The 22,160-nt window shown below is 45.9% G+C and overlaps 1 protein-coding gene across 1 annotated transcript in view; it reads left to right on the top strand.

Moving 5' to 3' along the window:
* The window catches only part of PDE6G (phosphodiesterase 6G), a 32,202-nt gene continuing 10,042 nt past the window's right edge, over nt 1-22,160 (top strand). The window contains exon 1 of the mRNA XM_073606879.1: nt 1-117. The gene's annotated coding sequence lies outside the window, so the exon portion shown is untranslated. The remainder of the gene's footprint in view (nt 118-22,160) is intronic.

Raw genomic sequence — 22,160 nt, 5'->3', positions numbered from 1 at the left:
TCCCGAGCCTCAGAGGTGGGGCGGATCAGTCAATTGCCAGAGGAGAACGCATGAAGGGGGTGTCCGCTGACCACAAACTCTTCCTGTGGATGGATATGTGAGAGCCATTTGTGCAGGGTAAGTAAGCAGAGTACCCGACTTCCCAACCTAAAGCTGACCGTTTTTACTGCTGGCTGTCCAGATTTTTCAGGATAAGGAGGTATACGGCACAAGGTGGGCCTCTGGGCGTACATCTTCAACTGCCAAAAAAGTTGGCCATACACCAGGCAATTTTCACTAGTTTTCAACCTCTAGGAATCGCAAATACGATGGTCAGAGATTAAGCTATCGACCACAGAATTCAGTCTATTGCTGAAATTGGATAATACATTGGCAGCTTTAATACAGTTTATTAAGGTCAAACCAACAAATGGAAAAAGCACACCAAAAGCGATCAGATTTTTCTGCCGGGTTTCATAAGGACAATCTAATTCCCACCATTTTTATGTTTTCATTACTTTATAACTTTGAAGAACGATGCCAGGTGTAAAGGCAACCCAAGGTGACTTTGGTGACTACACTCTATTTGGAGAGCATGGTGATACATTGCTTAGTTCCTGGTGATTACTTTACATTGTATTTATGATTCCCGGTAAATAGAAACTGGTTTCCATCTTTGACTGAAAAATTGCCACGGCTATGACCAGCTAAGTTCTCAACACCTCGATTTGATAGCTAGAAGTAGTTAGTCACATTCAGCTGGACTTTATCTGTAAAGTTGAAGACAAGTCAAGTTAAGTGTGTCCAACTACTACTTGTATCTATGCCATGACTTGGATAAATGGGAACCTTCGGGGTTCTCCACTGCCCATGGGGTCTCCATTTGAGGGGAGCCCAATCTTGGGCAGAGCTTGCTTCGGCAGGTCTCCTGAAGATAGTGGTCATCCTGGTTTTGGCTGGGTGAACCATGAGTACCCCAGTACCCTTTAGAAGTCTTGCACCTCAGGGCATCAGGGGGTCCTTTCTCTTCGGAAGAAGACCGTGCGTACACCCTTTTTTGTGTTCTTCACTTTTTGAACGCGGTGTTGATTTAGCATGTACGCACCTCAGAACTTTAACAAAAAAAAAATTTAAATGACTTAGAACCTTCAGGTTCTCCTCTTCCCATGGGGTCTCCCTTTGGGGGAGCCCCACCTAGTACTTGGGTAGACCTTACTTCAGTAGGTCTCCAGAAGAAAAGATTCAGCCTGATTTCGGCCGGATGGACCATGAGTACCCTAGTCCCTTGTCAGGAGTAATGTGTCCTGGGGAACCAGGGCCAGGGTCCTTTGTCTTCAGAGGACCAAAGGCTTGGATAAATAAGAACCTTCACAACCTTGCTTGAGTACTTATTAAAACCCAAACCTGGAATAATTCCACGGACAACGATTTGTCAATGTGATTAAACGTTAAAATGTCCTCTTTAACGACACAAAAGGAGATAATCTAAAGTTAAATCAGAGCAGGAAGGATACATTTAGAATTCGGGCACCAATCAGTTTTAGCTAGGTGGCAACAGGATGGTTTGCGTGGCTCAGCCCACTGTCCTGAAATGAGGAATAATCCTTTTATTAGATGATGGTGAATCCTTTTATTAATAGGTGATGGAATGAGACGTGTAAATGTATTCCATTCTATGAATTCTTTGTTTGTGCAACACAATGGGGGTGGATTTACTGAAGGCAAATAGACTGAGCATTTTGCAAGAGCAGCTGCACAAATGGGCTTGATGAATGTGGTGAAGCTCTACTGATTTTCATCATCCAATCGTGCAGGCAAAAATGCTGTTTTTTTTTTTTTTTCTTGCACCTGATTGGGTATTCTTTACAAAGTGAAGCTTCACCTCATTCACTAAGCTCCGGGGAAAATGAATGCAACTGCACTTGCAAAGTGCACAGGTCTATTTACCTTCAGTAAATCAACCCAACTGACTCGGCTGGGGGCTCATTCTCTTCTCGCCATAACTTTGTATGGCTATATCAGGGATTTGCACATAGCGGACCTCCAGCTGTTGCAAAACTACAAGTCCCATCATGCCTCTGCCTCTGGGTGTCATGCTTGTGGCTGTCAGAGTCTTGCTAGGCCTCATGGGACTTGTAGATCTGCAACAACTGGAGGTCCGCTAATTGCATATCCCTGGGCTATATGGTCCTGTTGGGTTACAAGCCTTACCCCCCCCCCCCCAAAAAAAAAAAAGTCATGGGGGTTGATTTACTAAAACTGGAGAGTGCAAAATCTGGTGCAGCTGTGCATGGTGGCCAATCGGCTTCTAACTTCAGCTTGTTCAATGAAGCTTTGATAATGAAACCTGATTGGTTTCTTTGCAGAGCTGCACCAGATTTTGATCAACCCAGTTTTAGTAAATCAATCCCCCATGGTTTCCATACACTTCACTGGCCTGAAACAGCTGTATGCCATTTGGGGATAAATAGCTCTATAATTTTAGGATATTTATATACTGTACATGATGTAAATTTATAATATATTTGTAAAGCGATGCGTAAATTGACGGCGCTATATAAGTACCTGAAATAATAATAATATACATCTGGCTGATGGGGAGTAAAGGAATGATTTGCATGGCTCCACCCACTCTACCATGATGGGAAATAATTCTGGCGTTTTTGTGATATGTGATGAAATGGGACATGTGAATACCTTGGGTTTGATTTACTAAAGGCAAACAGACTGTGCACTTAGCAAGGGCTTTTGGTCCAGAGATTAGTAAATGAAGTTCAGCTTCACTTTCCACTCCCAAATCACATGACTACACCTTGAAAACGTGGCTTAACACTGCATTCACACGCGTTTAGCAGCGTCAGGCGTTTTTACAGCTGTAACGCTGGTCTTCTTAACACGTTGGCCCTGGGTTTTTTTTCTTTTTTTTTTTACGCAGCTTGAAAACGCCTAGGCCACTAAAAACTCCTAAGACTCCATTCACACCTAGGCATTTACAATCACGGGTGGAATTGCCGCAACTCCAGAATTGTGGCAAAACACGAGACGCGCTTGCGATGCCATAACTTGTTAAAGGAGTTGTAAAGGCAGAAGGTTTTTTAATCTTAATGCATTCTATGCATTAAGATGAAAAAAAAACTTTTGTGTGTAGCAGCCTCCCCAGCACCCCCCCTAATTACTTACCTGAGCCCCATCTCTCTCCAGCGATGTCCATGTATGTCTAAGCCGTCAGGGACTCTCCTCCTGATTGGCTGAGACACAGCAGCCGCGCCATTGGCTCCTGCGGCTGTCAATCAAAGTCAGTCAGCCAATCAGGGGAGAGATGGCCCGGGTCGGGGCTCCGTGTCTAAATGGGTACGCGGAGCTCTGAGTCGGCTCGGGTGCCCCCATAGAAAGCTGCTGGCTGTGGGGGCACTCGATAGGAGGGAGGGGCCAGGAGCACTGAAGAGGGACCCGAGAAGAGGAACCAACTGCACAGAGGAGGTAAGTAGAACATGTTTGTTATTTAAAAAAAACAAAAAAAACAAGACTTTACAATCACTTTAATGGCACCCCAATAGCGACTTAAAGTGACACTAAAGGTATTTTTTTTTTAAAATAACAAATATATCATACTTACCTCCACTGCGCAGCTCGTTTTGCACAGAGTGGCCCCGAACCTCGTCTTCTGGGGTCCCTCGGTGGCTCTCTCAGCTCCTCCCTGCTCCTCCACCTCTAGATAACCCCCTAGGAGAAACGATCTCCTGGGGGGTTACCTTGCGGGCGCGACCCCTGAGTCCAGTATTCAGCGTTCATAGGCGCCGAATGCAGAACTCGGCCGCGCCATTGGATTTGATTGACAGCAGCGGGAGCCAATGGCTGCGCTTCTATCAATCTATCCAATCAACAGCCGAGAATCCCAGGCAGAGAGGCAGCGCGTCCCCATGGGACAAGTTCGAGGGGTCAGGTAAGTAAAACGGGGGGCCGGTCACTGACAGGTGTTTTTTCACCTTAATGCAATAAGATGCATTAAGGTGAAAAACACGACCCTTTACAACCCCTTTAATTTTAACACGATTGGCAGGAGATCAATCGCGGCAAAATTGCAACACGCAAAGCTCATCGCTTAAAAGAGGAACAGGAGCTTCTTTTGGGTGACAGCGTAGCGCGTTGCGATCCTGCTGCAATTGCAATGCGATTTATCGCCCCCGCCAATCGCACCACGACCGGGGAGCTATTAACAAGTAATGGCATCGCGTCCCGCGTTTTGCCACGATTCTGGAATCGCGGGGGAGAATTGCGGCGATTCCAAACGCCTAGGTGTGAATGGAGCCTTAAACTCTATGTGTAAATGGACACATAGAATATCATGGAAAGGAGTTTTTAAGGTGTACAAAAAAAAAAAAAAAATGCCGGACGCTCCTAAAAGCGGAAAGAAAAACGTCCTGTGTGCATGAGGCCTTACTAAGCACTGGAGAAAATTCCCTTGCAGCGTGCAACTGCCCTTGCAAAGTGCACAGTCTATTTGCCTTTAGTAAATCAACCCCCATAGTGTTTTACGAAGGCTTTGTTAGTGATACTCACTGGTTTAGTGTTTTAGTCCCTTCTCATGATAACCTGTATGGGGGTTACTGTCAAGGACACAACAGAACGTTTAAAATGAAGGGTGACCAAGCTCTTTTATTAACAGCAATAGACAAGGCTTAGGGCGTTTTGTTGCAGGTTTGCACCCCTAAAAATCCATTCCTTTATTTACTGTTATCTCTAAACTGATGAAAGGTAAAGTCTGTGTGCTGTAGGTTATAGCCCTGTATACTTTATTTGTTACAGGTTACAGCCAGCGTTCATTTCGTCGACTAAAATATGACTAAAACGAAAACAATTTAGATGACTAAAATACGACTAAAAGACTATGACTAAATCTAAATTTAATTGATGTCACAACGGCTAAATCTGTGTCTGTAGTGCATGTTCAAACCTTAATACCATAAATAATAACATGTTGGTTTTTTTTTTTTTTTTTTAAATCAAGAAATGTTTTATTGAACAAAAAAAAAAGGCACAGATATCACAGTCTACAACAATTCTAATACAGTCACTTAGGTTTCTTAAGCATAATTAGAAAACTGCTCATATAACATTTGACAAGCACAATAGTGTCAATCCAGCTTGCCTCAGTCACAAAATTACAATACAGCAGTGGCGGCCCGTCCATAGGGGGCGCACAGGCACCGCCCCCCCCCCCCTCATCTATGTATCTTGCCCCTGATCTACATACAGGACGCCAGGCACATGGATTCCAATGGGGGGGGGATGTTATTTTTTGAAGTACGTGATTAGAGCCAGAGGCTCTAATAGGCTTCAAAAAAGGGTGAGCTCTAGGCGCAGAGCACTGTGCTCCAAGCCCACCCGGTTGTGTGACAATAGCAAATTATTATTTTCTATTCTCACATTAATCCTCCTCCCAGCCAATCAGGAAGCAGGTCGTGAGACCCGTCACCCGATTAGGGGAAAGGACAGGCGATCCTATTGGACACCTAGCGTCTAGGAGAGAGGAGACGCACGTCAGAAGCTGCCGTGATCGAGGAGGGGACGCAGGAGCCGCTGTGATGGAGGAGAGAAAACAGGAGCCGCTGCCCGCAGCCCGCCGCCGTGATGGAGGAGAGGACACAGGAGCCGCTGCCCGCAGCCCACCACTGTGATGGAGGAGAGAACACAGGAGCCGCTGCCCACAACCCGGTGTGGTGATGGAGGAGAGAACACAGGAGCTGCTGCTTGCAGCCCGCAACCGTGATGGAAGAGAGAACACCGGAGCCGTAGTCCACCACCGTGATGGAAGAGAGGACACAGGAGCTGCTGCCCGCAACCCACCGCCGTGATGGAGGAGAGAACACAGGAGCCGATGCCCGCAGCCCGCCACCATGATGGAGGAGAGAACACAGGAGCCACTACCCGCAGCCCACCACCGTGATGGAGGAGAGAACACAGGAGCCGCAGTCCACCACCGTGATGGAGGAGAGAACACAGGAGCCGCTGTCTGCAACCCGCCATGGTGATGGAGGAGAGAACACAGGAGGCTCTGCCCGCAGCCCGCCGCCGTGATGGAGGAGAGGACACGAGCCGCTGCCCGCAGCCCACCGCCGTGATGGAGGAGAGGATGTGAGCCGCTGCCCGCAGCCTGCCCCCGAGATGACGAAGAGGACACAGGAGCCGTAGCCCGCCGCCGTGATGGAGGAGAGGACACGGGAGCCGCTGCCCGCAACCCGCCACTGCTAGATGGGGTAAGTGCCGGACTGACCGTCAGACAGCGAGCTGGTGGGCTTCAATACAGCCGCTACTTCAATACAGTACGGTCACATATAAACAAAAGGGCCACGCTCCCCTAATCACTACATCTTCTAACCAAAGTATGATAAAAATCACCCTTTAGAGGAGTTTAACTCAACCTACGAGTAGCCTATCCATCACCAGTTCTAATGGGCTTAGGCCTGGGGTATCCAACCACGGACCCCAAAGATTTTCAAATTTGCGAGGGTGCCCCCTATGCTGATAGATATACTTCTCCAGTCTAAAGGTTTCACCCATACATTGTATCCATTCTTTACGAGGAGGAGAATCAGTAGACTTCCAATACCAAAGCACCACTCTCCGGGCTTGAAAAAGGGCTCTAGCTACTGCTTCTCTAATAGGGACACCTAGTTGGGAGTCATCTAGTAAAGCCCAAAAGGCATGGTTTAGGGTGAAGCGGGATAGAAGTGTGGAATACAGCATTTATCGTATTCAGTACTCCCACCTAATACATTTGTAATTTGGGACATCGCCAGATTAAATGGATCAGGTCTCCGTGATCCCTGGAGCAGTTATTCGATTTTTACTCCAGGAGTATATAATGTTTGGCAGTTCTAAAGAAATAAAGCATTAAAATGTAACTCAACCCATTCGATCTTTAGTCGACTAAAATGTACTGGAGATTTTAGTCGACTAAAATACGAGTAAAACAACTAGAACTAAAATGACATTTTAGTCAAAAGGCTATAACTAAAACTAAATCGAAATTTGATGTCAAATTTAACACTGGTTACAGAATTGTGTCCACACCTTGATTGCTCTTCTCAATATCCCTTTATCCCAATAAAACTTTATTACGATTACTTCTGCGCATTCCAGCCCTTCTCTGCATCATCCTACCATATTCTGCAATGTAAATTGTACTTCTCTCTTTCTTTGCCACGAATAGGCCTTCTGGATGTTGTAGTGTGTCGTAACTGTTATACTCTGTAAAACTGCAAAATTTTCAATAAAAATAAAACATACCACTAAAAACTGTTCTTGATTTGTGTGGTGGACATCACATTGTTTTCATAGTGGTGTCACCTGTCTATTACGAAACATCTCAAATGTAGTCTCCATTCACAAGGTCACTTTCCATTAACTCTGATACCTTGCTTTGCATCATCTCCATCACAATAGATTGCAAGCTCTTCAGATAAAGGATCCATTTTTTTGGTAATTTGGATGGGATTCTTTAGGCATCAAAACCAAGAAATAGATAAAAATCCTTTCATTTTATTGATACAAAACAGAAATATAACATCTGGTTAAAACCAGACCACTTACTTCATGTAGTCATTTGACAAAATTCATGACATCTACAACCGTTTGTATAGAGCAGGGATCTTCAAACTACGGCCCTCCAGCTGTTACGGAAATTACATGTCCCATGAGCCATTGTAAAACTGACATTCACAGACATGACTAGACATGATGGGAATTGTAGTTCCTGAATAACTGGAGGGCCATAGTTTGAAGACCCCTGGTATAGAGCATGAGGTCTTGACATGTTTAAACTCAAAAGAGTCTTCATCAGGGACCAACTTGATGGATTCTAAAATACAAACATAGTAGTGGCGGCCCGTCCATTAGGGGCGCACGGGCACGGCCCCTCCCATCCATGCGTCCGACCCCCTAATCTACATGCAGGGGCACCGGATGCATGGATTTCAATGTTTTGGGGTTTTTTTTAAGCCCGTGATTAGAGCCTGAGGCTCTAATTGGCTTAAAAAAAAAGGGTGGGCTCGGCCAAACAAGTGGCCATACACGTGGCCCACCCACTTGTATGAAAATAGCAAATTAATATTCGCTATTGTCTTCCTGATTCTTTTCCCGGTCAATCAGGCAGCAGTTCCCGAGGCCAGGGAGTCTTAGGACTTTCGGCCAATCGGGTCTCAGTCAGGACCCGCTTCCTGTTCGACCTAGAGGAGAAGCAATGGCCCCGGAGGGAGGGGCTGCAGCCTGGATCCATGTTTGCTTGATCTGCCGCCTTCCTAAGGTAAGGAGGCCTCTGATCGCCGCTGCATTCCCACCCGTCTCCTACGGGGTGGGGATTGCCACAACGCTTGGTGTTTATTTGCTGCCCCCCCCCAAATGTTGAGCACCAGTCATCACTGAAACATGGGATCAGAAATAATAAAGTACACACAAATTGCACAAAATATTTCATAATATGTATGATAATTGTAGAAATGGTAAAAATAGAGCTCTCTTTGTTTTCACCATTTCCATAATTATCATAGATTTAGAATCCATTAAGTTGTTTGTACCCTGATGAAGACTCTTTTGAGTTGAAACGCGTCGGAACCTCATGCTCTATACAAACAACGATTGTAAATGTCATGAATGTTGTGATATTACTACTTAAGTAGCGGTCTGATTTTAACTACTTGAGGTCCAGGCCATAGCCGAATGACGGCCACAGCGCGGACCTCAATTTCCGGGAGGCCGTCATGGGGCGTCCTCCCCTGTGCACGCGCACCGCGCGCACCCTGCAGGGCGCGCAGTGCGCCCGCTGTGATCACCGAGTTATGGAGACTCGGATGATCACAGATCCGGGTAAGGGGCCGATCCCGGCCCCTTACCATGTGATCAGCTGTCAGCCAGTGACAGCTGATCACATGATTTAAACAAAAGCTCAGTAATCGTTTTTTTTTTTTTTTTCCTCACGCTGAAAGTCTGAGGAGAAAAAAAATCCGATCACTGGCTTATGTTAAAGGAACATCGGTCCCGAAGAGGAAGGAGGCACATATGCCTCATCTGTGCCAGCCAGTGCCACCTGCCATTGCCACCTGCCAGTGCCCAGCAGTGCCACCTATCAATGTCCACAAGTGCCACCTATCAATGCCCACAAGTGGTGCCAATCAGTGCCACCTAGCAGTACTGCCATCAGTGCAAGCAATCAGTGCCCATCACTGCCACCCATCAGTGCCGCCTCATCAGCATACATCAATGAAGGAGAAAAATTACCTGTTTGCAAAATTTTATAACAAAATATAAAAAAATATATAAATTTTTTTTTTTTTAAATTTGGGCTTTCAATTTTTTTTAACAAAAACTAAAAACTGCAGAGGTGATCAAATACCACCAAAAGAAAGCTCTATTTGTGGGGAAAAAATGATAAAAATTTAATTTGTGTACAGTGTTGTTTGACCGCGCAATTGTCATTCAAAGTGCGACAGAGTTAAAAGCTGAAAATTGGTCTGGACAGGAGGGGGGTTTAAGTGCCCAGTAAGCAAGTGGTTAACCAGATGCTTTCATCTCTGTTTTTAACTGTTTTGTATCAATAAAATGAAAGGATTTTATCTATGTGTTGGTTTTGATGCCTAAAAAAAAAAAATCTCATCCCAATTTGCAAAAAATGTATGTGGTGCCATTCTTTCCCAAGTCTACCATGAACCTTATTGGTTTCTGGTCTTCAGATAAAGAGATTTCCCTGTTATCTGCAATGGCTGGATAATTGGAATTCCATCTATCATGTATTGTGTATAAGTGGTCAGAAATCCATGATCAAATGATTATTCAATTAAAAAAAATTAAATTGTATCAACTTTTTTTTTTTTTTTTTTAGTTTTGGATAAAATGTGGAAAGGGCTAGAACCGTGCTGCCCTACCCATGGCTCGAGGGCCACATGCGGCCCTTTGGTATTTGCTGTGTGGCCTTTGGCATACCCCAGCAGTCAGTAGTAGAAGCGTGTACAGAGGACAGAACAAGAGTGATCCAGCAGTTTATGTAGCATGTTTCCAGTTTCTCTCAAACTCCTGTATTGTCTTCAATATCCAGTCACCCCCCCCCCCCCAGGGCAGGACAAGGGGGTGGAAAGGAGGGACGGCTGCCCTGGGCACTATGGTATCATATGAGGTTCAAGGGCACCACAAGCAAGGAGATTGGAGGGGGAGGGGATTTGTGTTGGGAGGTGGGATTTGGGGGTGCGGCAGAATTGTTCTAAAAGGGGACATTTAGGGAGGTTTTGTGCTAGAAAAGGTAATATGGTGGGAGGGGGGCTGGGAGGGGGATTGTGCTAGTCAGTTTTTCAGGCAGACCTGATCGGACCCTCCAGTCTCTTCTATGGATCGGCGGATGTCCGCTGACACCCGCCGGCGTACGATCCACCAAAAACAGACAGGTGGTGGTCCTCTTCCCCATCCGCCTATCGGATCGGTTGGAAATGAGTAGACGGTCCGTTTCCATCCGATTTCCCCATAGAGGAGAGCAGGACTGTGTCTCCATAACAGAGCGTACACGGACCTGTCATCCGCCTGCTCAGCGGGAGATCTCCACTGAGCAAGCGGATTCCGCTTCACAGGCACCCGTGTGAAAGGGACCAAAGCGTGGCCCTTTGGAGATGTCAGGGGACACAGTTGAGGCCCCCTAGACCTTGTAAGTTGGAAATCACTGGGTTAGATATTTATTGCTGCCTCTGCCCCCCCCCCCCCCCCCCCCGGGGAGATCAATGGGCCTGGTGACTGTTGTCTACAGTACAGAAAATGGGGGAGAACCCAACATTTTTGAGTTGTCACCAAAAAAAAAAAAAAGCGAGGGGAAATTGCCCAATCAGAGCACCTGTTCTAGTGACAGCTAAGAGGGAATAAAGAAAAAGTTGTCTCTTTAACCCTTCTCTACTTTATCCAAAAAAAAAAAAAAAAAAAGGTAGCTGGGATTCGATTGGTTGCCAAGGACAAACCCCCCAGTCTTCTTTCCTCGATTTCCATTGGCCAATGAATTAAACAAAAGGCTCTGGAAAGCTTTTGCTTTTTTATTCAAGTTTTTATTTTCCTTGATGTGAACCTGTCTTCAGAAAAGCAGGCTCCAGAGGATCCTTTTATGGTTTATGTCAGTGGTCTCCACACTGCGGCCCAGGGGTAGGATGTGGCCTTTTGCTTGCCTTTATTTGGCCTTGGGGAACTGTAATTCCCACTGATACAAGGTACTATTCCTCCCACTGACGCCAATAATGGGGAACTATTCCTACCACTGACACCAATGATGGGACACTATTCCTCCCACTGACAACAATGATGGGGCACTATTCCTACCACTGACACCAATGATGGGACACTATTCCTCCCACTGACACCAATGATGGGACACTATTCCTCCGACTGACACTAATTATGGGGCACTATTCCTCTAACTGATACCAATGATGGAGCACTATTCCACCCACTGACACCAATGATGGGACACTATTCCTCCGACTGACACTAATTATGGGGCACTATTCCTCTAACTGATACCAATGATGGGGCACTATTCCACCCACTGACACCAATGATTGGGCACTATTCCTTCCACTGATACCAATGAAGGTCAATATTCCTCCCACTGAAACTAATAATGGGACACTATTCCTCCCACTGAAACCAATGATGGGACACTATTGCTCCCACTGAAACCAATGATGAGGCACTATTCCTCCCACTGACACCAATAATGGGGCATTACTCCCCCTCTAAAGTCTGATAAACAGTAAACTGGTCCATTGTTTCGAAGGTTTGGAGACCCCTGTGTTATGTAAATGGGGTACCATCTCTACCTAGGAGCCCTGCATTTCCCGATGGGTCAGGTCAGCAAGGCACTTGCATTGTATGGCTGGATTTGGAGGAAAGGAGGGTGTGCATAAGTACAGACTTGGCAAAAAGTCGATATTTGCATACATGCCAAATTTAGGGCTGAGGCATTGTTAATACAAATCATAGCGTATGAAGATGTACCTGTTATGTCTTGGTATTGAAGATTCTTAAGAACAGGTGAGCTGTTAGCTAGTGGCCCACCACACCTCAACCTGATCCCTTATTTTCAGGTAGGAATTTTGGCAAGCCTGAACGTTAATGACGTTTGGACACATGACCTTATGGTTTCCACCACAGCTGACCTTATGGTTTCCACCACAGCTGACCTTATGGTTTCCACCACAGCTGACCTTATGGTTCCCACCACAGCTGACCTTATGGTTGCCACCACAGCTTCACCTCCATGTTAAACTCTAAGGGATATCTGATAATTCTGGGACCACTGCAAACTGATCTTAGGACCCCCCCCATGGCTTGCACAGTCCTGCTATCATTGATGACAGCCTAGACAGGTACACGGGACCAGCGGAGCACAGTACAGCGGTGCAGGTGATCCTGGATAGAGATTTGTGTCACCTGTAAGCTGCTTAAGGTGAAAACATTTTGCTGCCTCTGCAGAAACCACATCTAATCCTGCAGCTTCCTATTGAGTCAACTTATAACATGCTGGTTGTCCAGCTGATAAACGCGACTAATAATAGTTTGAAGAACTTAAAGCAAAACATCAATTTTTGACCTAAAAAGTCCTTCAGATTCTGCCTCTGTGTCCTCTATATTTTCTTTAGCTGTGTAGTTTAATGGAAAAAAAAAATCGCTCAAAGGTATATCATTTTAATTACTTGTATGACTTTAGATGTACAATCTCTTCTGTCACAAGTGTTATGTGGGCAAGACTTATCATAATTTCATCTTTGTTCAAAGGCTCTAATCTTACACTATATTATCAAAAGTATTGGGACGCCTGCCTTTACACGCACATGAACTTTAATGGCCTCCCAGTCTTAGTCCGTAGGGTTCAATATTGAGTTGGCCCTCCCTTTGCTTCTATAACAGCTTCAACTCTTCTGGGAAGGCTGTCCACAAGGTTTAGGAGTGTGTCTATGGGGATGTTTGACCATTCTTCCAGAAGCACATTTGTGGGGTCAGGTGCTGATGTTGGATAAGAAGGCCTGGCTCGCCGTCTCCACTCTAATTCATCCCAAAGGTGTTCTATTGGGTTGAGGTGAGGACTCTGTGCAGGCCAGTCAAGTTCCTCCACCCCAAACTCACTCATCCATGTCTTTATGGACCTTGCTTTGTGCACTGGTCCCAGGGGGGATTATGGTGTGGGGTCATTGTTCAGGGGTTGGGCTTGGCCCCTTAGTTCCAGTGAAGGGAACACTTAAGGCGTCGGCATACCAAGACATTTTGGACAATTTCATGCTCCCAACTTTGTGGGAACAGTTTGGGGACGGCCCCTTCCTGTGCCAACATGACTGCTCACCAGTGCACAAAGCAAGGTCCATAAAGACATGGATGAGCGAGTTTGGGGTGGAGGAACTTGACTGGCCTCAATCCAATAGAACACCTTTGGGATGAATTAGAGCGTAGACTGCGAGCCAGGCCTTCTCTTCCAACATCAGTGCCTGACCTCACAAATGCGCTTCTGGAAGAATAGTCAAACATTCCCATAGACACACTCCTAAACCTTGTGGACGGCCTTCCCAGAAGAGTTGAAGCTGTTATAGCTGCAAAGGGTGGGCCAACTCATTGTTGAACCCTACGGACTAAGACTTGGGATGCCATTAAAGATCATGTGCGTGTAAAGGCAGGCGTCCCAATACTTTTGGTGAGATAGTGTATCTCCAGGCCATAGTAAAGCTTGCAATTGGTATTTATTATCTATTTTAATGATTTTATAGGAATAATGGGGCAAAAGGAAGTTTTGTGTCTATGCCAAGGTTTGAATGTCAAATATGGAGACCACCCCAAGTAGTTATTGGCCTATGAAGTATGGGAGGAAGGTCAGGCCTGGACTGGGACAAAAAACAAACCGAACAGCCAATTCCTTGAGGGACACACACGGAGGGGGGGGCTGCAGGACACACCCAGAGCCAGTCCTCCACACAGCAATACAAACCCCACAAACTGCCACCCCTCCAAAAGACCCCCCCACTGACAGACCTCCCCCCACCTACTGCAAATCTGGAGCAGCTGTGCATAGAAACCAATCAGCTTCCAGATTTTATTGTCAAAGCTTAATTGAACAAACAAAGGAAGCCGATTGGCAATCATGCATAACTGCTCCAAATTCTGAGTGTTCTAGTTTTAGTAAATCTCCCCCTATGTTAGTGTCCATTAATGTGGTCTTAAGTGTTTGGTATTTATATCCTTGGTTTGGTATGTGGAAAGCACTGGTAGGCTGGTTGGGAGGTCACTATTTGGTTCTGGGGTTTAAGCTCCCCCCAGGGATCAGAAGAAAGAGTCTTCTGTTGAGTCCTGAACTTAGGGAGCCCTGGAAGCCTGAATTCCGGGAAACAAATTCCTAGTAGCCCTAGGCTGAAGTATGCAGGTGCACCAATACACTATATTACCAAAAGTATTGGGACGTCGGCCTTTACATGAACTTTATCCCAGTCTTTAGTCCGTAGGATTCAATATTGAGTTGGCCCACCCTTTGCAGCTATAACAGCTTCAACTCTTCTGGGAAGGCCGTCCACAAGGTTTAGGAGTGTGTCTATGGGAATGTTTGACCATTCTTCCAGAAGTGCATTTGTGACATCAGGCACTGATGTTGGATGAGAAGGTCTGGCTCGCAGTCTCCGCTCTAATTCATCCCAAAGGTGTTCTTTCGGGTTGAGGTCAGGACTCTGTGCAGGCCAGTCAAGTTCCTCCACCCCAAACTCGCTCATCCATGTCTTTATGGACCTTGCTTTGTGCACTGGTCCAAATCATTTGGTGGAGGGGGGGATTATGGTGGGGGGTTGTTTTTCAGGGGTTGGACTTGGCCATTTAGTTCCAGTGAAGGGAACTCTTAAGGCGTCAGCATACCAAGACATTTTGGACAATTTCATGCTCCCAACTTTGTGGGAACAGTTTGGGGATGGCCTCTTCCTGTTCTAACATGACTGCGCACCAGTGCACAAAGCAAGGTCCATAAAGACATGGATGAGCGAGTTTGGGGTGGAGGAACTTGACTGGCCTGCACAGAGTCCTGACCTCAACCCAATAGAACACCTTTGGGATGAATTAGAGCGGCGACTGCGAGCCAGGCCTGACCTCACAAATGCTCTTCTGGAAGAATAGTCAAACATTCCCATAGACACACTCCTAAACCTTGTGGACAGCCTTCCCAGAAGAGTTGAAGCTGTTATAGCTGCAAAGGGTGGGCCAACTCAATACTGAACCCTACGGACTAAGACTGGGATGCCAATAAAGTTGATGTGCGTGTAAAGGTAGGTGTCCCAATACTTTTGGTAATATAGTGTATTTTTTGGCTAAAGTTGAGTTTCACTTTAAATTCTTATAGAATGTGTGTCTGTTTCAATCATCTTGTCCTTTCCAATACAATATAAAACAAAATTAAATCTAACTTTACCTTAACTAAAAATGTAGGTAGTAATTGGTTTGTAATATGCCCTGGTCAGCTGAGTGTGTGAGAAGATGAAGGGGCCAACTTCTGGAATCTGCAATATCACTTTGGGGTGGGGTGGGGTTGGCTCTGGAAACATCAGCAAAATCTCTCAACCAAGTACATACCTGTAAACTAAACTAAATACTTAACTCTCCTGTTGCCCACTTCCAAGAGTATCCATCTTCGTGGTCCCCTGCAGAGCTCACTGGTTCCTTCTGCTGACCTCCATGACATTGCAAGGGAAAGCAGGGATGTGGAAGTCAACTGGGAGAACCAAAAAGCAAGCTTTTTACTTTAGCTGTCATGTACATCACACACCTGGCATGGCAGCCAGGCAACTGGCATTTTCAAAAGGAGGTCAGCCTCGGTAACAGCCTCTCTTGAGGCAGTTTTCGTTTGATACACACAGAGGCGTAACTAGAAGCTTCTGAGCCCCAGTGCAAGAAACCATGAAGGGGGTCCCATTTTATTTTATCTATTTATTTTATTATTTTTTACATATATTTTAGGACCCCCATGGGGGGGGGCTTTGGTGATTTCAGGGGGTCTAAACAAACCCCAGATGTCTCACTTTTAAAGCAGAGAAAGGAACTGAGGATGGATTCCTTATGGGTGCAGTGGAACCACAATGGGTGCATCCATGTCTTTTTGATGCCGATGATGCTGTCACATAGGGCGCTACTTTGTAAACCTTCCCTGGTTTGCAGAACACTGGAGCAAAAGTAGTAGAAAATGTAGCAAGGGTGCCAATGGACCCTTATTAGCCAGGACATTCATTAATCTCAGTGTTCCAATCCATTCTAAAACTGTTCAGTAGGGTTGAGGTCAGTCAGTGCTGCTCCTCGGGCCATGCCCCCTAACATGTTTCGCCCCACCCACCAAGGCTTAATGATGCCCCACTCAGTAGTACCCCAGCTTTGCTGATCCCCTGCTCAGTAGTAACCTCCAGCTCTGCTGATCCCCCATTCATTAGTAACCCCCAGCTCTGCTGATCCCTCCTCATAAGTAACCCCCAGCTCAGCTGATCCCCAATCAGTAGTAACGCACCAGCTCTGTGGATCCCGCACTCAGTAGTATACCCAGCTCTGCTGACCTCCCACTCAGTAGTGCCCCCAGCTCTGCTGACCCCCCACTCAGTAGTATCCCAAGCTCCGCTGATCCCCAAATCAATAGCATCCACCAGCTCTGCTGATCCCTCACTCAGTAGAAACCCCAAGCTCTGCTGATCTCCCGTTCAGTAGTAACCTCCAGTTCATAGGGGATTATGATTAAGCACCGGTGGGTGGGGCGAAACACGCCAGGGGGCATGGCCCGAGAAGCAGCATTGGCTGACTGAGGCTTTCACATGTACACATCCATACTAGGATCGGCTAAGGCAAGTGACAGTTTCAAGCTAAAAGGAAGTGAACATGTTACATTCCATAGATGTTTCCAAAATGATGTTACATAGTTACATAGTAGGTGAGGTTGAAAAAAGACACAAGTCCAACCTATGTGTGTGATTATATGTCAGTATTACATTACATATCCCTGTATATTGCGGTCATTCAGGTGATTATCTAATAGTTTCTTGAAGCTATCAATGCTCCCCGCTGAGACCACCGCCTGTGGAAGGGAATTCCACATCCTTGCCGCTCTTACAGTAAAGAACCCTTTACGTAGTTTAAGGTTAAAAATTTTTTCTTCTAATTGTAATGAGTGGCCACGAGTCTTGTTAAACTTTCTTCTGCGAAAAAGTTTTATCCCTATTGTGGGGTCACCAGTACAGTGTTTGTAAATTGAAATCATATCCCCTCTCAAGCGTCTCCAGAGAGAATAAGTTCAGTGCTTGCAACCTTTCCTCATAACTAAGATCCTCCAGACCCTTTATTAGCTTTGTTGCCCTTCTTTGTAGTCGCTCCATTTCCAGTACATCCTTCCTGAGGACCGATGCCCAGAACTGGACAGCATACTCCAGGTGCGGCCGGACCAGAGTCTTGTAGAGCGGGAGAATTATCGTTTTATCTCTGGAGTTGATCCCCCTTTTAATGCCAATATTCTGTTTGCTTTATTAGCAGCAGCTTGGCATTGCATGCCATTGCTGAGCCCATCATCTACTAGGACCCCCAGGTCCTTTTCCATCCTAGATTCCCCCAGAGGTTCTCCCCCCAATGTATAGATTGCATTCATATTTTTGCCACCCAAATGCATTATTTTACATTTTTCTACATTGAACCTCATTTGCCATGTAGTCGCCCACCCCATTAATTTGTTCAGGTCTTTTTCCAAGGTTTCCACATCCTGCGGAGAAGTTATTGCCCTGCTTAGCTTAGTATCGTCTGCAAATACAGAGATTGAACTGTTTATCCCATCCTCCAGGTCGTTTATGAACAAATTAAATAGGATTGGTCCCAGCACAGAACCCTGGGGGACCCCACTACCCACCCCTGACCATTCTGAGTACTCCCCATTTATCACCACCCTCTGAACTCGCCCTTGTAGCCAGTTTTCAATCCATGTACTCACCCTATGGTCCATGCCAACGGACCTTATTTTGTACAGTAAACGTTTATGGGGAACTGTGTCAAATGCTTTTGCAAAATCCAGATACACCACGTCTACGGGCCTTCCTTTATCTAGATGGCAACTCACCTCCTCATAGAAGGTTAATAGATTGGTTTGGCAAGAACGATTCTTCATGAATCCATGCTGATTACTGCTAATGATATCGTTCTTATTACTAAAATCTTGTATATAGTCCCTTATCATCCCCTCCAAGAGTTTACATACTATTATGTATTTTCTTTATGGGTGCAGTGGAACCACAATGGGTGCAATCATGTCTTCTTGATGCTGATGATACTGTAACGTAGGGCATTACTTTGTAAACCTTCCCTGGTTTGCAGAACACTGGAGTAAAGTAGTAGAAAATGTAGCAAGGGTGCAAATGGACCCTTATTAGCAGGGACATCCATTATTCTCAGTGTTCATATTCATTCTATTCTAAAGCTGTTCAGTAGGGTTGAGGTCAGTCAATGCCACTCCTTGGGCCATTCCCCCTTACATGTTTCGCCCCACCCACCAGGGCTTAATGATGCCCCACTCAGTAGTACCCCAGCTTTGCTGATCCCCTGCTCAGTAGTAACCCACAGCTCTGCTGATTCCCCCTCATAAGTAACCCCCAGCTCTGCTGATCCCCAATCAGTAGTATCCCCACCTTTGCTGATTCCCCACTCAGTAGTATCCCCAGCTCTGCTGACCTCCCTCAGTAGTATCCCCAGCTCTGCTGATCCCCAATCAGTAGTATCCCCACCTTTGCTGATCCCCCACTCAGTAGTATCCCCAGCTCTGCTGATCCCCCAATCAGTAGCATCCCCCAGCTCTGCTGATCCCCCATACAGTAGTATCCCCAGTTCTGCTGATCCCACACTCAGTAGAAACCCCAAGCTCTGCTGATCTCCCGTTTAGTAGTAACCTCCAGGCGAGCGACAGTTTGAAGCTAAAAGGAAGTGAACATGTTACATTCCATAGATGTTTCCAGAATGATACAATGTATCCTTATGGGTGCAGTCTTCTTAAAGCCGATGATGCTGTCACATAGGGCACTACTTTGTAAACCTTCTCCGGTTTGCAGAACACTGGAGCAAAGCAGTAGAAAATGTAGCAAGGGTGCCAACCGACCCTTATTAGCAGGGACATCCATTATTCTCAGTGTTCCAATTCATTCTAAAGCTGTTCAGTAGGATTGAGGTCAGGACTCTGGGCAGGACACTCCAGTTATCACATGGGGCTCCCCAATTCCTGGAAGTCCTGCTCCTTTATCAAGGACTGTGGCAGTGCATAGAAAACGGAAAATTGTTTCAAACACTTACCGTAATTTTCCTTTCCTGACGCCAAACCACGGCAGCATACTAGTGATAGGCTCCGCCTCTCTTCCACTCCCTCAGAACCAGTGAATAGCAAAATTAAAGGCCTGGTTAGGCCCCATGCCATTTGTTAATTAGCTACATACCAAAACGTACAAGGGTGGGTCCGTATGCTGCCATGGTTTGGCGTCAGGAAAGGAAAATTACGGTAAGTATTTGATACAATTTTCCATTTTGCTGACGCCACCATGGCAGCATACTAGTGATAAATAAATAGCTGACAGGGTGGGTTCTACTTGTCGAATCAATTTTTAATTAGAATGGGACAGAAGTTGGAACAGTTCTTCCTCCGCAGTCCACTAATGGAAAGACCCCCGGTTCTACTCCGTACCGCTTGAAAAGGTATCCTGGGGCGACCATGATACTTCCCTGCAGATGGATTCCATGGACGCCTTCGAATGGGAAGCCCATGAGACCGAAACCGCTCTGGAAGAGTATGTATCCACTGCTGAAGGAGGTTCACCACCCCTCGCCCTATATGCACGACCAAACCTACTAAGTCCAGGAGGTAGCCTCTTTTCCCTGACGAATTCCTGCTGGAAAGATGAAAGGCTTATTACATGATCTGAAAAAGGCAATTGTGGATAGGGACTTCAAGTTCTACTCTAATTATTCCTGGAGATCTATAGATCTACCCTGTGACTCTGACCCTCATTATTAATAAGAGGGCAGCTTTTCCCAAAAGAAAAATGGCGGTCGGTATTCCCACCAGCCAGCGTGCATGTGCAAACTGGCACAGCCCGATAAAGTCGTCAAGACAGTATCCAGTATCACTAGTATGCTGCCATGGTGGCGTCAGGAAAAGTGGTTGGGTAAGTACCATACCTGGGGGGGGGGGACCATGTGGCGCTGTGCAGACATTGCCACTTTGCCTTAAGTGGGCAAAGTAACAATCTCTCTAACATCTGAAAAAATATGATAGCACTTAAATATTTAAAATGATAAAGTTTTCTTTTAGAGAAAGTCCATCTCCTTTACCTCAATCCCTTCCAAAACACACCCATACCCAATCATGCATTTTTAAATAGAAAAAAACAACCTTATTTACTTACGGGAACCCACCACAAACATGATCCTCCATAGTTCCTCCTCTGAGAATAGGGACTGGTAATCTCCATTGCTGGAGTCCTGGCGAGCTGACCGGTCATCTTGCCACACAATGTCATGACTTTATCACGCTACCACCACTGGGAGTCTTCAGGAACCTGTGAGGACCCTGCCAATGGACATCTTCTTCAGTCAATGGAAGTGTCTACGTCATCCAGGAGTGAAATGGACACTAGAAGAAGGACCCTCCAACGCTGCCGCCCAAGACAAAGAGGAACTTGTAAATCTGGCATGACAGGCATTAGTGCAAAGCCATGGGAGAGGCAGGAGGAGCCCAAGTCGGATCGAAAGCCAGAGTTGGTGGAACCCATCATGCAGGGAGGTTTCCCGCACCACAGTGTGGTTCAAAATCACTATGACAAGCCTGAGTTGACACTGGAAACCACATGCAATCAATGCAAAACGCACCACATTCATGTTCAAACCGCACGCAATTCTTTGCGGTGAGATTTGCGCCCATTCATTTTGTACGGATGCAAATGGCACCACAAAGAATTGGTTTTGGGTATTGGGAGTATTTTCACAAGTACGAGTACTCGTGAAAAGACTTGGTATTGGTGCATCCCTACTACAAAGCCAGTATTGGTGTCAGTGGATGTCAGTGGTGCCCCAAGGGCCAGATAAAGGCAAGCAAAGGGCCACGTCCAGTCCCCAGGCCGCAGTTTGCAGACCACTGCTCTATAGATATATACTGTGCAGTAAGAGGTTGTTGTTACCCTAGGACAGGAGGTGTGTTACTGGCAGGATCACCAGGTGAAAATAAAGGGGAAAAAAATCTCTGAAAAAAGAAAACGAATGTAGCCACCATATCTAAGAATTTGTAAGCTGCAATAACCACCTTCCAACCGTATAACTTACATATACAGTGGCAAAGTGGCACTGCCGCGCAGAATGACGTACCTAGTATGTGCTCCTGCACTTCCGGGTCTGGGGCGTGCATGCGTGCCGCTGCCAGCCCTCTCCCGCTGTGATAATACACAGGGGGAGCTGTAGTACCATGGACTCGATGTCCGCCGTCACCCATCGATCCTTCGGTACCGAGGGAGAACGGCGGTCTGCCTATGTAAACAAGGCAGATCCCCATTCTGTCTGCACAGAAGGCATGGATCCTGTGTTCCTGCAAAGCACGGGCACCGGTCCATGCCTTCCCCTAGTACAAGCACCTCCCCCACAGTAAGAAAACACCAGCTAGGCACACAGTTAACCCTTTGATCACCCCTGATATTAACCCCTTCCCAGCCAGTGTCATTACTACAGATATTTTTAGCACCGATCACTGTATTAGTGTCACTGGTCCCCAAAAAAGTGTCAGTTAGTGTCTGATTTGTCCGCCGCAATATCGCAGTCCCAGTATAAGTCGCCGATCGCCGCCATTACTGGTAAAAAAAATAAATAAAAAAAATATATATATCCCATAGTTTGTAGACGCTATAACTGCGCAAACCAATATACTCTTATTGGGATTTTTTTTACCAAAAATATGTATCAGAATACATATTGGCCTACATTGATAAAGAAATTTGATTTTTACATTTTTTATTGGATATTTTTTATAGCAGAAAGTATTTTTTTTTTTTTATTGTCGGCCTTTTTTTATCTATTGCGCAAAAAAATAATCAAGTGATCAAATACCACCAAAAGGAACCTGTAAGCCTGAACCTTATATAATAATGCAA

This window comes from Aquarana catesbeiana, linkage group LG12 (assembly GCF_042186555.1).
Source record: "Aquarana catesbeiana isolate 2022-GZ linkage group LG12, ASM4218655v1, whole genome shotgun sequence".
NCBI classification, from domain to species: domain Eukaryota; kingdom Metazoa; phylum Chordata; class Amphibia; order Anura; family Ranidae; genus Aquarana; species Aquarana catesbeiana.
Note: the sequence above shows the minus strand (reverse complement) of the source record. Positions and strands in the feature narration are given on the sequence as shown.